The 18,817-nt window shown below is 34.8% G+C and overlaps 1 protein-coding gene across 2 annotated transcripts in view; it reads right to left on the bottom strand.

The window, feature by feature from the left end:
* FAF1 (Fas associated factor 1) overlaps positions 1 to 18,817 on the bottom strand; it is a 389,289-nt gene that overhangs the window by 324,282 nt on the left and 46,190 nt on the right. Inside the window, exon 3 of one of the 2 annotated variants that reach the window (XM_081054992.1) lies at positions 18,664 to 18,744. The exons of the other annotated variant lie outside the window; for it this stretch is intronic. The gene's annotated coding sequence lies outside the window, so the exon portion shown is untranslated. The remainder of the gene's footprint in view (positions 1 to 18,663; positions 18,745 to 18,817) is intronic. 2 annotated transcript variants of the gene reach the window in all.

The following is an 18,817-nucleotide window of genomic DNA, read 5'->3' as shown; positions in this document are numbered from 1 at the left end:
GGAAGGTTTTAATGAGAAAAAAGGCACAGATATACAAAATTTGGTGGGACTTCCAGGTAACTAAAGTCAACAGTAATTGCCTAACTTTCATTTACCAATTTATAAACTCTCAGATTCACACTTCGATTATGCTACCTAAAAACAAAACAAGAATTCTTGTAAACATCTCTCTTTTAAAGTGAGCACAACGCTAAGTTTTCTCAGTAAAGGGCACTGGAAGGACACTGCAGAAGGAAAGGCTCTCACAATTTCCAGCTGCGGCAGAAACGTCAGTGTGGCAGTGAGGACACCCATACCCAGTGGTGCTCAGCGTCAGTCATGGGCCCAGAACAGTTCCTCTGCAACCTTGCGGTCTCAGCCTAGTGATAATCTTTCCATGGCACTCTCAACATGGAAACCAGTTTCCGAAGGTTTCCTGCCCAATCACCAGCACCCTGGCTCCCTCTGCAAGCTCGTGTAGAGCCTGCCTGCGGTCAGATGGTTCACACCATGCTGCCACACCTTCTGCAGGTCCCCACCTTCCACATGCACCCTGCCTGTACCCAGAGGATCCCCAATTCAAAGCAAGCCCACTGCACATCCTCACTACTGATTACTTATTTGCTCCCACATCTGCACACCAGAGGGTGCCAATTACTTGCCCAATGACTACTAACCAGTTCTGGCCTGGCCAAACGGAAAACTTCTATTCAGGGGACGGAACGACATCTCCCACAGGGTCTGAATCTCTTCTAAGTTGTCCTCCTTGGGTACTCTCCCTCAGTCCTATACTACAATATAGTTTTCTCAAGTCATAATTTACTCGTTTATTACAGTTAACAATTCTTCATATTAAACTTCACCTGTTTAACCTATTCTGTGGTTTTCCATATCCTGGTTGGAGCCAGACTGTTACAACATCCAAAATACTCAACAGCAAGGGGAAAATAAAGCTAAACAAAAATCATGCCCTCATCATGATTTGCAGAAAGAGATTACTAAAACTTCAAAATAACTATGAATACAAAGAACATTTACCAAATCCCATTATATGATCTCTCATGTTCCTAGTCCCATCCCTACCCATAAAGGCAGACCCAGAAGTACTGAGAAGACAGAAGAGGGAAGCTAGAAAATGAGATTAAAATTGCTCTAAAACTACTGCCTGAGAGCTTAAGTTCTATCTGTCTGGAAACACTAGAGTGTAGAAACAAATCAGAGCAAAGATCACAGGAAAGGGCCTTCAAACAAGCACAATTTAAAGGATCAGACATAAATTTAAAGGAGCAATCTAAGAAACACATAGCTTCTGCAGAGAAAAAAAATAAAATACAAAGTGAAAAGCTCCATTTGGCAATGGAGTGGTAAAGAAGAAAAGCAGCAAAACAGGTCTTATAAGAAAAAAGAGAACCATAAACTCAAAGCACTTATTACTCCTCACCACCCCTTCACCCAGCCCCCTACACACCAAACAAACCAAAAAAACTAGCTAAAGCATCTGAACTTTGCTGAACTGACAGAAGAGGGCGCCATTAAATAAAAATCTTGTAAATCACAGTATTACCATAAAAATAAACATAAATGCAAACACAAATCCACAAATATATGAGCTACTGCAAAAAAAATCAAGAAATGAAATTTCATAAATATCTAAGAAAAATGCCTCCCAAAAAACAATTACAAGATAGAAAGTAACCATAAATCAATACTCCAAACACTATATTTAGGTATATTTAAATAAGCATTTTATTGAATTATGAAAGAACACCTTAAAACAGAAAATTCAAAAACTATGAACAACAACAGAAAAACGCAGGAAGAAATTAAAGAATTTGATGAAACTCGGGGAAAAAAGAAAAAGACAAAATTCTCTCAGAAATGAAGAATAAATCACAAGGTTCCCAAGGGAAAATAGATGCCAACAAAATTTAATGAGGGACATTGAAGAAAGGCAGGAAAACAAGCAAAAGAATGAAAATAATATTATGAAAAAAAGTAAAAAGGAACAGAGAAAAAGTAGTAGAAGTGGAAGAAAGACAAGATAATATTCATACTGTTAAGTCCTTGAAAACAAAAAACAAAGCCATGGAACAGAACTAAAATTTAAAACTATGCTCTAAAAGAGCTTTCCAGAAAAACCAAAAGACATGAAACTGGACTGCTATCTGTCACCATGTACCAAAATTAATTCAAAATGGATCAAAGACCTAAGCATAAGACCTGACACAATAAACTGCATAGAAGAAAACATAGGTACTAAACTTATGGACCTTGGGTTCAAAGAGAATTTTATGAATTTGACTCCAAAGGCAATGGAAGTAAAAGCTAAAATAAACAAATGGGACTATATGAAACTTAAAAGCTTCTGCACAGCAAAAGAAACCATCGACAAAATAAAGAGGTAACCAACTGAACGGGAGAAGATTTTTGCAAACAGTGCCTCCGATAAGGGTCTAATATCCAAAATATACAAGGAACTCATGAAACTCAACAACAGAAAAACAAACAACCCAATTGAAAAATGGGCAGAGGACCTGAAGAGACATTTCTCCAAAGAGGACTTACAAATGGCAAATAGACATAAAAAAATGCTCAACATCACTAATCATCAGAGAAATGCAAATAAAAACCACAATGAGATATCGCCTCACCCCAGTCAGAATGGCTATCATCAACAAGACAAATAGTAACAAGTGTTGGAAAGGCTATAGAGAAAAAGGAACCCTCATACACTGTTGGTGGGAATGCAGACTGGTGCAGCCGCTATGGAAGGCAGTGTGGAGGTTCCTCAAAAAATTACGAATAGAATTACCATATGACCCAGCAATCCCTCTCCTGGGGATCTACCCAAAAAATTTGAAATCATTTATACATAAAGACACGTGTGCTCCAATGTTCATTGCAGCTCTGTTTACGGTGGCCAAGACATGGAAACAACCAAAATGTCCTTCGATAGATGAATGGATAAAGAAGTTGTGGTATATATACACAATGGAATACTATTCGGCGGTAAGAAAAGATGATATAGGAACATTTGTGACAACATGGATGGATCTTGAGAGTAGGATGCTAAGCGAAATAAGTCAGACAGAAAAACCAGAGAACCCTATGATTTCACTGATATGTGGTATATAAACCAAAAACAACAAAAGAACAAGACAAACAAATGAGAAACAAAAACTCATGGACACAGACAATAGTTTAGTGGTTACCAGAGGGTAAGGGGGGTGGGGGTGGGAGCTGAGGGTAAGGGGGATCAAATATATGGTGATGGAAGGAGAACTGACTCTGGGTGGTGAACACACAATGGGATTTATAGATGATGTAATACAGAATTGTACACCTGAAATCTATGTAATTTCACTAACAATTGTCACTCCAATAAATTTAAAAAAAAAAAAAGACATGAATCTATATATTGACTAGCTCACTGGATTCCTGGGGAAAATTAATCCAGACTGATCAACTCTGACACGTATTCTACTAAAACTACTAAACAAACATAAAGATAAAATCCTCAAGGCTTCCAGGCAAAGATCAATAACTTACAAAAGCAAAAGATTAAGACTGGCATCAGGGTGTCCAAACATATATAAAAAGCAAGGCAACAGCGAGGCAGTTTTTAAAGAAAAAAGAAAACATGAATCAAAGATCTTATATGCAGCCAAGGTGTTCTTCAAATATCAGGGTCACAGAAAAATAGTTTTCAGCATACAAGAACTTAGGGAATTCTGCATCCATCAGCCTTTCTTGAGAAATCTATCAAAGAAAGAGCCTCCTCCAATCAATCAATGACCAAGAAAACTTTAGTAAAAGGACCAATGATGAGTATTTCAAAAACAAAGGTAGGATTAAGGGTACAAGACTAATGGGTAAATTTAAATGTTTTGAAAAAGTATAAATAATGCAATTTTTTACATGGAAGAAGGAAGAGGGAAAGAGGAAAATAGAATAAGTACGTTGACTGCTACATAGGCAAAAGGTAGGCTTAAAGAATACAATAAAAATTGATAAATCAGGGCTGGCCCAGTGGCTCAGGAGATTAGAGCTCCATGCTCCTAACTCCGAAGGCTGCCGGTTCGATTCCCACATGGGCCAGTGGGCTCTCAACCACAAGGTTGATGGTTCAACTCCTGGAGTTCCGCAAGGGATGGTGGGCAGCGCCCCCTGCAACTAAGATTGAACATAGCACCTTGAGCTGAGCTGCTGCTGAGCTCCCGAATGGCTCATTTGGTTGGAATACATCCTCTCAACCACAAGGTTGCCGGTTCGACTCCCACAAGGGATGGTGGGCTGTGCCCCCTGCAACTAGAAAACGGCAACTGGACCTGGAGCTGAGCCGCGCCCTCCACAACTAAGATTGAAAGGACAACAACTTGACTTGGAAAAAAGGCGTGGAAGTACACACTGTTCCCCAATAACGTCCTGTTCCCCTTTCCCAATAAAATCTTTTTTTAAAAAAAGAAAGATACTACCATCACACTTTCTAAAAAAAAAAAAAATTGATAAATCACATAATAAGAGACTAAAAAACATGAGACTAAGGGCATTAAAAAAGTTAAATATAAAAGTAACCACATGAAAGCAACAAAAAAACAAGAAACAAAAAAACAAAAACTCACAGACATAGACAATAGTTTAGTGGTTACCAAAGGGTAAGGGGGTAGTAGATAAGGGTAAAAGGGACATATGGTGATGGAAGAAGAACTGACTCTGGGTGGTGAACACACATGTGATATATAGATGAAGTATTACAGAATTGTACACCGGAAACCTATGTAACTTTACTAACAATTGTCACCTCAATAAACTTAATTAAAAATAAAAGTAACCCCAAGAACAAAAACATAAGCCTTCTTATATACCGAGAAAAATAATAATAAATAAAAGCATAAAATACATCTCATAAAAAATATAGCAAATACAACAAAGCATGCATAATTATAAAATATTATGAATACCAAATGTGGAACACCAACACTGCAATCATATTAGTGCCTATGAAGAGACTTATCTATTAAAAGAAAAGCATTTCAATTTGGCTCATGAAAGAAGACTCAACTACATATAAGAGATATACACAACAGATACACTTAATACAAAATAATTCAAAATGAGTAAAAATAAAATAAAAATTAAAATATCAGGCTAATGAAAACAAAAAAGAGGGAGTAGGGGTAGCCATCTGATATTAAACAAAATAGAATTGAAATCCAAAGCATTAAAAGTGACAAAGGTCATTTTTTAATGCTAAAAGCCACAATTCACAATGAAGATATTACTCTTATAAATATGTATGCATGAATTAAAACAGCAACCAACTTCATGAATTAAAAACTACAGATTTATAAAGAAAGGAGATAGAAGATCTTAAGGATATGTATTAAACTCTACATTCTGGTAATAGAGAACATACCTTCTCTCAAAAGCAAACGACACATACACAAAAATCACACATTAGGTCAAAGGAAACAATTCCACAAAGTAGAAATATTATAAACAATATTCTCTGAATACAACACAATGAAACAAAAAATTACTAACAATAATAAGAAAATAGAAAGGGACTTGTACCCAGAAGCTTTAAAACCATGTATTAAACATGTATTGGAGAAAGAAGAAATCAAACTGAAATCACAGAGGTTTTCAAAAAAATGACAATGGATCATTAGAGAACTGGAAAGAGTATTGCTCCCAACCTTATAATGGAGAGAGAGAGAGAACGCAAGTTCATGACTTTTCTGGAGCCCTTTGGAATGCTAAGGTCACAGGGCAAAAAACTAGCCCAAAATCTAAGGTAGGTGCATGCAGACAGAAACAAGATAGGACTGCTGGCTTACTAGGGTAAGAGTTACACAAGGGTGATTGACAAATTGGTGGAGACTAACAGTGCTCTGGGAAGAGACAGGTAAGGCAAATGTAGGGGGTTTCTCAATGAAGACCAACAAGTGCTCACATTAAAAAATTGGCAAAGTCCTAAGAAAGTCTCCACTAAGGTGCAGAACAAAGGGAGCAGAGAAGCAGACATTGGAGGGGCACAAAACTCTGTAAAGACCCTCCCATCTCCCTCACAAAACAAAAGCCTTAATCTGAAGGGACAAGGGCAACAAACATTAAAACCTTAGGGCACTGATGATATTCATGGCAACCAGAAGAAGAGAAAAGGGGTGGGGGGTCAGGGTTGACCCTCTTCCCCTGGAAGAGGGGGCAAGAAAACATGCTGGGCTCTGAATCAGAGCTGACAAAAAATAGGAGCTTTGAGAAGCCCACAAACCCAAGACCCAGGGACTCCATGTCTTCAGAAGACTGAAGTATTATTATCACAACAACAGAATGCCCTCCAGTCCCCATGGCAAGGCTAGCTAGCAGAGCAAGTAATTTGCAAGAGGCACCCTCTCTCTGAAGCACACCTCAAAGGGAAACCCAAAAGCTGATGATAGAGCGAACATTAAAAAAAAAATCTCAAGCAAATTAGTCAACACCCTAAACACAAGGTATCACAAGTATTGAGCAAAGCCATTAAAGAAATAAATCTCAAACCCAATCCAACTCAAAATTAGATCAACTCAAATACCTGCACTAAAGTCTTAGCATACAGAAATGCATGCCCATTTCCACACACAAAAATTATTTACTATCCTAAATAAAATGTCTAGCTTTCAATAAACAATTGCAAAACATACCAAAAGACCAAAAAAAAAGCACATTTCTAAGTGACAAGGAATCACCAGAAACAGACTCAGTTAGGATACAGATGTTAGACCTGATAGAATTTTAAATGACTATGATCCATGTGTTAAAGGCTCTAATGGAAAAATGGACAGCATATATGACCAACTGGGTAATTTCAGCAGAGACAGAAAGTATGCTAGACAGAAAATACACAGTAACAGAGATGAAGAATGTCTTCAACATGCTTATTAGAACTGACACAGTCAAGGAAAGAATCAGTGAACTTAAAGATAAGTATACATAAATTACTAAAACCTTTCAATTAGGTTGGTGCAAAAGTAATTGCAGTTTAAGATTAAACATAATTGCAAAAATTACAATTACTTTTGCACCGACCTAACAGTTTGATATAGTCCAATTCATTTACTTTTGCTTTTACCTCCTTTGCCTTTGAGGTCAAATTCATAAAATCCCATCTAAGACCAAAGCCTGTAAGTTTAGTACCTATGCTTTCTTCTATGCAGTTTATTGTTTCAGGTCTTATGCTTAGGTCTTCAATCCATTTTGAGTTAATTTTGGTATATGGTGACAGATAGCAATCTAGTTTCATTCTTTTGCTTGTGGCTTTCCAATTTTCCCAGCACCATTTATTGAAGAGGCTTTCTTTTCTCCATTGTATGTTTTTGGTTCTTTGTCAAAAATTATCTGCCCATGTATATGTGGGTTTATTTCTGGGTTCTCAATTCTATTCCAATGGTCTGTCAGCTTTTCTGCCAATACCATGCTGTTTTGATTGTCATTTTACAGTATAAATTGAAGTCAGGGAGTGTGATGCTTCCAGCCTTATTCTTTTATGTCTGGGTTGCTTTGGGTATTTGGGGTCTTTTGTGATTTCAAACAAATCTGATGATTTTTTGTTCTATTTCTTTAAAATATGCCACTGGGAATTTGACGGGGATTGCATTAAATTTGTATATTGCTTTGGGTAATATGGCATTTTTGTGACAATCTGGATAGATCTTGAGATTATCATATTAAGCAAAATAAGTCAGATGGAAAAAATTGAGAACCATGTGATTTCACTCACATGTGGGATATAAAATTGAAAGCAACAAGCAAACAAGACAAACAAAACTCACAGACATGGATAACAGTTTAATGGTTAGGTAAGTGGGAGGATAAGGTGGAAGAAGAGGGTCAAGTGGTCAAATATATGGTAATGGAAGGAGAACTGACTCTGGATTGTGAACACACAATGCAGTATGCAGATGACGTATTGTAGAATTGAACACCTGAAACCTATATAATTTTACTAACCAATGTCACTTCAATAAATTTAATTTAAAGAATGGGCAGAGGACCTGAACAGACAGTTCTCCCAAGAAGACATACCAGCGGCCAACAGATATATGGAAAGATGCTCAACTTCACCAGCCATTATAGAAATGCAAATCAAAACCACAATGCGATACCATCTCACACCTGTTAGAATGGCTATTGTCAATAAAACAAGTAATAACAAATGTTGGAGAGGTTGTCGAGAAAAAGGAACCCTCATATACTGCTGGTGGGAATGTAAATTGGTACAGCCACTATGGTTGCACAACACTGTGAATACACTAAATACCTCTGAACTTGCACTTTAAAATGGTTAACTACGGAAAACAGTATGGAGGTTCCCCAAAAAATAAGAACAGAATTACCATGTGACCAGCAATCCCTCTTCTGGGTACCTACTCAAAATATTTGAAAACATTTATTCATAAAGATATATGTACTCCTATGTTCACTGCAGCATTATTCACGGTGGCCAAAGCATGGAAACAAATGAAGTGTCCTTCAATAGATGATTGGATAAAGATGATGTGGTACATATGTATACAAAATGAAATATTTTCCGGCCATAAGAAAAGATGAAATACTGCCATTTGTGACAACATGGATGAATCTTGAGAATAGCATGCTAAGTGAAATAAGTCAGAAGGAAAAAAGTCAAGAACCATATGATTTCACTCATATGTGGGATATAAAACTGATAGCAACAAATGAACAAGACAAACAAACAAATTAAAACTCTTAGATACAGACAACAGTATAGTGGTTACCAGAGCGAAAAGGGGAGAAGAAAAGGTAGAAAAGGGTAAAGGGGGTCAAATACGTATATAGCGACAGAAGGAGATGTGACTTTGGGTGTGAAAGATGTATTATAGAATTATATACTTGAAACCTATATAATTTTATTAATCAATGTCACTCTAATAAATGCAATTTATAAAAGAAAGATGTGAAAACATATTAAGTAAAAAAGTAAGTTACAAACAAGTATATTTTACAAACAAGCATATTAAGTATATACAATATGATCTAATTTTGGTAAAATAAAATAAAAACATTACGATTTTTAAAAAAATGGTTATAATGGTAACTTTTCCATTATGTATATTTCACTACAATAAAAAAATGTTTATAATAAAAAAAATAATTACTAAAACCTGAAACACATAGGAAAAAAAGATGGGGGGGGAACAGAACTGAGCATCCAAAAGTTGTAGGACAAAATAAAACTTTTATATATGTATAGTCAGAAACGCAGAAAAATAGATAAAGAAAAGAACACCAAAAAAAAATAATGACCAAGAATTTTCAAAACTGACTAAAGAAAGCTAGTACTTGCACAACACTGTTAATACATTAAATGCCACCAAACTGTACATTTTAAAATGGTTAACTGTGTGTCATATGAATTTAGTATCAACAACAACAACAAAAAGAGAATCTTCAAAACCACAAATCTAAGAACATCAATCAGGGCTACAAAAGCTTCATCGCTCCCTGCTTTCTTCCCTCCCTCTCTTTGTCTCTCAAGCAAGCCATATTCAAACTGCTGAAAATAAACACAAAGAGAAAATCTTGAAGGCAGCCAGAGAGAAGGAAAAAGATTATATTCAGAGCCAGAGAAATAAATATAAGAATAGCAACAGACTTCTCTCCAGAAACCATGCAAGCTAGACGATAACAGAGTGGTATCTTTAAAGTGCTGGAGGAAAACAAAACAAAACAAAAGTAAACCCAAAACTCCATACCTATTGAAAGTATCTTTCAAAAATGAAGAAGAAATAAAAACTTCCTCACACAAACAAAAGCCTGTGAGAATTTATTGCCAGCAAACAAACTTACTTTACAAGAAATATTAAAGGAAGTAGTTCATGAAGAAAGAATATACCAGACAAAAACTTGTATCTATACAAAAGAAATGAAACAAATGAAAGTGAAATAAAAATATTTCCTCCTCACATTTTATTGCTCTAAAAGATAACTATCTGAAGCAAAAAAAAAAAAAGCAGCAACATATTGTGTTTATAGCATATGAAAACTAAAATACATGACAACAATAAATAGTACAAAACAAGGGTAAGAAGAATCGGAACTACAACGTTGTAGGGCCATCAAACTACACATAAAGTAGTATATTATTTAAATGTAGATTCTGATTGTCTTAAAATTTTATCGTAAAACCTAGGACAACTACTAAGAAATAATTTTATAAGATGTATAATGACAAATCAGTAGAGCAGATAAAATTAATGGGCAAAAGTTTAATGAGAAATGGGTTATTTGTATAGTCTCAACATATCTCCCCACAAGATATTTACTAATTTAATTATAAAGGAAACACAGTTACTTTACCCTAAAGAAACCTGGGAGACATCATCACCTTAACCAAGTGTCAAAGGCAACATCACCAGTAATGAGACATTGACATCATGCACCTCCTGTTACACTGAAAAAGGCACAAAATCACGTCTGTGGTTCTCTTGCCAAGAATGAGTTAATTAAGCTCAGTGTATCATGAGAAAACATCAGACAAATCCAAACTCAGGAATATGCTACAAGATACCTAATCAGTACTTTCTAAAGTGTCATGGTCATAAAACAAAAAACAAGTGAGGAATTACCACAGATTGGAGGCAGCTATGGAGACATGAAAACTAAAGGCACTGTAGGCCTTAGATTGGATCTTGAACCAAAAAAGTATATTAACAGAAAAATCTCGTGATAGTCAAACAAGGTCTGTAGTTTATTCAATAGTATCGTGCCAACAGTACAATAGTACTACTGTATTATAATAGTATTGTACCAAAATTACCAAGAGTGCTTATGTAAGATGTTAACGTTAGGAGAAGCTCAATAAAGGTTATCAAGAATTCTGCATTATTTTTCATCTCCTGCAATTCCTTAACATTTTTAAATATCCTCATGTTCTAAACACGTTGCTGTCAGTCATTATGCATTTTAAAAATATTCATCCTCTGTGCATTAAATGAATCCCTAAGAAAAAACTCCCAAACTTCAAGCCTAGAATTTGTGAGAGTGTTATTAGACTTACCATGTCCCTACAATACAGACCTAGGAGTATAGAATTATGTGGTACACGTGCTGGGGTGAAGGGAAGAAGAACAATGTAGTAAAGGCTAAGTGTTCAAAGAATAATACCACAATAAGAGATACAAAGCTTCAGAGACAGGTGTCCCCACTCAGAAAAGGGGCTGTTAGGAAATAAAAGGGATTTGACTTCAGGTGAGCCCTGAAGTAAGGAGAAAATCTGGATGGTCAAGAAGAGGAGGGGAAGAAAAATCCATGGGAGACCTTTAAGCAAAAGCCTGGTGGTAGGTATACACATGCCGTGTTTGAGATTACAGGCTAATTTGTCAACATTAAGTCATACATGCTTCTGAGTTACAGAAGCTCATTCATAAGAGACAGGGTTAAATGGTAGAGGGCTTTTACATTAAGCTAAGGAAGATGGCCCAAATTCTAAAACAGAGGCATTCAAAGAACAGCTCCACTATTCAGTTTCCTGTCACTAAAGTGGATGTAGACAAAATGTGGTTACTCTTGGAGTTTCTTGGTATCCGAACAATTCTGGAACTATGTTTACCACCATTTACCATGTAGAAAGAGTTTAAGCTTGGCTATGATTTTTTTTAAGACACAGAGCAAGTATGGGTTTGAGAGAAACCCATGTGCAAGAAAGACATACTAGATGAATACACCAAAAATATTTTTTAAATTACTAAAACATCAAATTAAACAAAATACAAGCTAAGCAACAAAATCAAACAATAGATTATTATAAGAGAATGAAATTACTGAGAATAGATCTTAAGCATTCTCACCAAAACAAAAAAAAAATTCTGTAATTCAAAAGAAAATGAAAATGAAAACCTGGGGAGAAATAAAAAGAAAATACAAAATTATGTGTCTAAACATTTTAATTTCCATTTTACTTAAATATAGAAATATAACTAAATTTTTTAAGAAATTACATTACCATTAAGTAGCAAAAATTTTTAACTGTCAGTATAAATATAAAGAATTGTAAAAACAGGAACTTAAACTAGCCATATTATTTTTTCTTTTCCAAGCGTACAGTGATTTATGTCAGCTTATCCTTGAAACCTGCAAGAGGAACTGCAAGTCATCAAATTTACAGGTGTGCTAAACCACTAACTTTGCTGCAATGATATTTTGTTTAAACCACTCCCAGTAATAGAAATAAATTAGTTAAATGGCATAGCAAGGCAACTTGCTGAAAATAAACCCGTTTTTAAAATAATCAAGCTAAGTGTAGGTTAGCATGCTTTAAAATATCAAGATCAAACTGCATCTGATTGAACTGAATAATTTAAAAAACAAAACCATTTAAATTTTTACTTTCTTTTAAATGTTCAAGCCATCAGTAGCATATATACTTCTTTCCAAGTCAGCATAAAGCCTTTAGCTTGGTTTCATAGCAGTGCATGGACTCCTTACAATTGCACTTAAACAGTTTGATGTGCTCTGAAGCTTAGATTAGCTAAGTAGTACTAGAAATTAAAAACAATACATACATTTCCACATTTCCAAATTTCACTTAACAATGGGCATATCATTTCCTAAATGATTAACAATCCACATTTTTTACTAAGTCTTAAAGCTTCTAAACTGTTACCTACCATGGGTTTTTATAAGAGGCATTTTGTTCCTGCAATACAGTAATTCTAGAACTATATTTCAAGGAAAAATAACAACATATGGAGCAAAATCCAATGAGAAAAATAAGCAGAAAGTCAAGTCGCAGTCAGGTGAAAAAATGTGGACCTCCAACAGTTCTGATTAGATACTGTAAACCACTGTGAGTTTAGTATACTGTGAATTTCACATTTGTAAAAAACTTAAGTTTTCCTTTGAAAGACAGAAAACAATTCTTTTTTTGAATTAGATTGGGTTACATTTGAAATAGGTTGGGCTACATGATGAGATAGCTTTCTTTATGGTAGAATGGCACAACCACAAATAAACAGAAGGGGGAAAACAGATTTTTTTTATAAGATGCTTTAAAAAAATTGCAAAGGAAAGGATCTGTTTGTGAAAAATATTTCTCAGAAAGCTATAACAGGTAGAGACCATCTAAATTTTATTTGTGAGATAATGAAATCAGCCCAATCCTATTCCTCGAGTATCTGGTTATCCTTTCCTCTTTCCTCAAACCTTATGTTTGCCAGATAAGGAACAGTAATAACAGTAAGAGTCAGACGTCTTAACAGAAAAGATTTTTCAAATATTCAAATGATGGAGATGAAAAAGAGACTTAAAAATAAGTATACTAATAATAAACTCAATCAGTCAAGTAAGCATTTATAAGCAACTACCATGTGCCAAGACAAAATTAATAAGAAACACAATTCCTTTCCTCTAGAATCTTAGAATATATTTAAAACAAAGCATAAACACATTTAAAGTAAAGTACCACTACATAACTATAGCAAAAGCTCTTTCACTTGACGATGTGAAATTAGCTGTGAGAGGTAGAAAGAAAAACATGGAAGTTCAGAAAAGAATAAAACACTGGGTACAGAAAACCCAGTAACCTGAAACCATGATTTTAAAGCTATGAAACTGTTTATGGACTGACAGATCTGGGTTCAAATTCAGTTTTACCCCTTATCAGCTGTGTGAGCATGTACAGTTTAGTTAACGTCATTGGACCTCAGTTTCTCATCTATAAAATAAACATCATAACTACCTATCCACGTTTTGGGACTGCTGTGAAGATTAAATAAAATAATAATAGGTAAAGCACTTGACATGACACCTAGCACAAAGTAGACTCGCAATAAAAGGAGAGACAGTAGAGGTGGAATGGTGGTCAAATGACAAACTGAGAAATTCAAAATTTCTGTAGAATAATGGGCTTATAGAGCCTTAAAAACAGGGATACAAAGAAGGTTATATCAAAGGAAGAGAAATTGATATGACGAGATATTCCTTCACAGTAACTTCTCTTTTGTCATAGCAAGGATCCATGCAAATATAAGCCAGTGTCTAATGGCCATTGATGAAGGGCAGCGCTCAATGCTTGGCTGCTTTCTGAGGGTGACAGAGACTCATTATGTCACTGGTTAGACTAGTTCATTCATGAAACTGCAGGTGTTCATAACACTGTATAAAGTAGAAAAGCAGTGCACATTCGAGGAACTCTATAGCCACATCCTGAGTAGGGTAGTGGAAGAAACTGTTCTAAGGAATTTTAGGATGATCATTAAGATACATTTCTTCAAAAATGAAAATTAGTGGAATGGAAATGTTTCAAAGCACCTCAACGATTCTGAAAATGAGACTGATTATGTACATGATAACTTTCCTTGGGTCTGACTCCTCAGTGTTTATAACTTTATTATAAGCTCCTATTAATACAATATTATCTTTGAAGACTAGAAATTCAGTAATAATCCAAAAATAGGCTGATTTGTTTCATTTTTGCCTTAAGTTGGAACATGTAGTTAAAGATAAATACAAGTCCTCTGAATAGAGTCTTTCTTCAACAAAACAGCTATGTCAGCAGAGGCAGCAAACCAGAGCACACTTTGATTGCAAAGTTCAAAAATCATTTCCTAAAAGCATAAGGGACTTAAAATGTAGTATAGCTAGGTTAATGTTTACTTTTACTTTATTTCACTTAGCATTGGATTACCAAGTACGTGTCAAATATCTTTCCCTGGATCTCCTAGGCCTTATTGGAAAATACGATTTACTGAAGGAGTTTCATATATACAGACCTGTGAAACAAGTGACAGTATCTTTTCCAGCCATTATCTACATCACAAAGTTGTTAAAAGGATGAAACAAAATGGTATGTGTGCAAGTGTTTCAAACTTATAAAGTTCTAATAAAATGTTTGCTTATACTACTATACATAGTTGACTGCTTTTTGTAGAAACTGAAGAGAAATTAGATCGTAAATAGATTTTTCATAAATAGTCATGTATTGAGGCATCTTGAGTATAATCTGGTCCAAACCCCTTATTTTATATGAAGAAATTCAGAGAGAAGTAACTTGACCTAGGCCATACTTAATAAGATAATGACAACAGGTTTGAAAAGCCAGGGCTCCTGATTCAACATTAATGCAATAGGTTTCCCATATTCACCTTTTTGGATATCAACTGAAAATACTCATCTGCAAGGAAGGAATCAACTGTAATGACTTTAACCTCAACTGTAAGTGCAGGACCATGTGAAGAATGAAAGTCTGAGGTCGACAGAGGCGGGGTGGGCGGTGGTACCACAGGCTTCATGTCAAGTAAAACAGCAGCCTGACATGCTTCCCAATAGTATTAAAGTTCACGTTATTTTGTTGTTAAATTTTAGCATATATAACCCAAGTTACAACTACCTCAAAATAAGTAGAATCAACTGCGGGTACTTAAAACATAGGGTCTGGAAGCACTGCTTATGGATAACCACTTGTATATAATGAAAATAAGATGCAGAATCAGGGAAAGTGACTAATGACTGAAATTCCTGGCACTGGGTTATATTTTCATATAGAATACTTTTTATTTGTGTGTCTATATCTTTATAGCTGAAATATTCACAATCATTATTTTTTCAGAAAGTTATTCCCACTTATGAGTATAACATACATGTATAAAAGACTATATGTCTTAATCAATTTTTCAGTACACGTCTCAAAGTTAGGCACCTTATACTTTTTTAAGCCCCCATTGTATCTAGAATAAATTACACTATAAGCACATAGTACTGACAGAATGAGTTTTTTGTTATTGGATTTTTAAAAATTCATCACAATTCCAGATTGTGGTGCCTATCTCACATTCCTCTACACTAAATTTGCACAAAAACACTGAAGAGATCTAACTGATATGCACAGGAAATTTAAAATACAGACATGTCCTAGGTTAAAAACTCAAAATATGAACTGTTCCATAAGGCTCATAAAATACAGGGCAGTGATAATCACAATTTAGAAATACAAAACATAATAAACAGGCAAAATATAGTAAATCCATATAAAAAGTTCCATGATCCTAATGAGAAATTTGAAAAAGTAATGGGTTATTCAAAATATTTAAGTTTCATTTTTTTTAAAAAAACCACAATGTAATATGCACGTAGTATAGAAACAGGAGAAATGAGAGAATTTATAGAACAAGATAGTTATACAGAAAAGCTCTACTGTGGAGAAAAGTGGATTACTTGTGTAGAAAAGCCAGATAGGAGATATTATTTTAAAAGAAAGCCAAAGTTTTAAGGTTGTGAAAGCCTGATGCTTTTGCTTGGGCTCAATACAGCCTAAGATTGCATTTCTGCAGAAATATAACACCAGTGTTTTTAACACAAGCGCTATTACAATATTTTCCAAAATCAATTAACTCAAAAACAGTTGAAGAGCATTTGTACCATTCAATTATTTAACACTATCTGGGAAAATTCTCTTTTTGCAATACTCTAGATAGATTGATTGAGAAAATATCTAGAACCAACAAATGTTTTAACCTTCAAACATGGACCAATAAGAAGGAGACAAGGAAAGAACTTCTATGCACCCCCCAAATGGTGATTCTCACATCAGGGAGTCCATTTCTCCCAGTCCATAGCCTCCCTTCACTCCGTCTTGTAGCCCTCTTATCAGCACCATTCAAGAGTGGCCTGGTGACATTTTTAACCTCAACAGTAGCCTCTCCAAAAATACCCTAAATGTATGTAAATTAAATAAAGCAATGCCCTTGCTATTGCAAAAGGAACTTCAAGACAAGAAACCTGGGAATATCATTCCAAATAAGTTGCTGCCCCTGCCCCTCTCCTCCACATAAATCATGGACATGTCACTTACATTCTGCTTTGTTAAGAGTATAGTACAGTGCTAAAAGCATGGATTTGGTATCAAGACATACAACTATTTGTAAGTTTTGACAAGTGCCAGAACATTTAAAACAATTAAGAATACACTGGTTTAATGAAATAGGCAATCTCAAAACATATATAGTTGGCAGAAATTTAAATTATTTTAACCACCCTGGAAGACAATATAATTATCAGTATATAAAAACGTAAAAGTATGTATACAATTTGGCCCAGAAATTCAATGGTGAATTGAATTTATTTAATATCTTCTAAAAAATAATAGGTTAAGTATGCAAGAATGTACGTACAAGAATGTTTTCCACAGTAATATATATAGCAAAATACTGCAAAATTCCTAAATGTCTACTGATTGTTAAAATTTGTATCCTACAACTACACCATGAAATGACACGCAAACATTAAAAAGAATGATAACAGGCAGCTGGATGGCTCAATTGGTTAGAGCGCGAGCTCTTAACAAGGTTGCCAGTTCAATTCCCTCCATGGGATGGTGGGCTGCGCCCCCTGCAACTAAAGATTGAAAACGGTGACTGGACTTGGAGCTGAGCTGCGCCCTCCACAACTAGATTGAAGGACAACGACTTGGAGCTGATGGGCCCTAGAGAAACACTGTTCCCCAAAATTCCCCAATAAAAAAAAATTGGAAAATAAAAAAGAATGAGGAACAGTCACATTTACTTGGACAGAAAAACATTCATGATAAATTGTTCTGCAAAAATGCAGATTACAAAACAGTAGAAAGAGTACTATCTCATTTGTATTTTAAAAAACTTAATCAGATAATTAAAAGGTGGAATAATATACACTAAAATATTAAACAATTACTACCTCTAAGTGATGGGATTAAAGGTGTTATTAATTTCTTCTTTGTAAATTTCTATATTTTCTCATTTCATTACAAAAACCATCATTATGTTTTCAAGCTGAAAATAAATGCTTATATTTTGAATAAAAAAATCAACAGTAGTAAATCTACACAAAGCACATAGGTAACTGATAGTTGATTATATAAGTCTACACATGAATTTGAATATACCTACATCTCCATCTCAGTTCTGTTTTAAGTACACACCTCGGGTTTTGACTTTTGAAAATTAGCACATCTAGATTGCAAGTCAGACTTTTTAAGGATTTCAGAGGCAATGAGAGACACGTGTGCCACCCTAATACAACCAATAATGCTCTGATACTGTTAGACGTTTTTAGTTTGCTGTGCAGTTGTAAATAAATTACAATTTTGTGAATGTGTAGTACTGCGCTGGGCCTTGTGCTTTGAGTTCCTGCCACCTCCCCCAACCAAAAAGCTACACCACTTTTATAATAAACTGCCTGAAGTTCATCAGGAAAACCACAGCAGAATGCCACTTCTTTAACAGTTCTAGAAAAGAGTAATCATCACGAGGTTGCCAGGAAGTGCGAGGGAAACATCAGAGTTTTCAGACAAGTCTGACTTTTCTCTCCTTCCAAGCATCTCCACCACAACATTACAGGGAAGATCAATCTTAATACATAGTAAGATAAGAGAAGTTTTAAAAATATTTAAATTATATAAGAATTCATAATTTAGTAATTTAATAACTAAATATGAACTTCATATTAAAGATATAACATTTAGATTTTATTCATTCAGATCAGAGTTATAGATGGGCTATGGTACACTGAGGCATTTATAAGAAATGTTAAAGACATTCAAAAATTCATAAAATTTGATTACTGGTTAGAAATACATACTTGAAATAAAAGCAAGACAAATATTGCATCATCTCACTTATATGTAGAATCTAAAAAGAAAACCAAACTCACAGAAACAGTAGACTGGTGGTTGCAAGGGGCAGGAGGAAAAAGTGAAGGTGGTCAAAGGGTACAAACTTCCAGTTATAAAGTCTGGAGATATAATATACAGCATAGTAATTATAGTTCATAATACTGTATTATATACTTGAAAGTTGCTAAGAAA

This window comes from Rhinolophus hipposideros (genome assembly GCF_964194185.1).
Source record: "Rhinolophus hipposideros genome assembly, chromosome: 8".
NCBI lineage: Eukaryota > Metazoa > Chordata > Mammalia > Chiroptera > Rhinolophidae > Rhinolophus > Rhinolophus hipposideros.
Note: the sequence above shows the minus strand (reverse complement) of the source record. Positions and strands in the feature narration are given on the sequence as shown.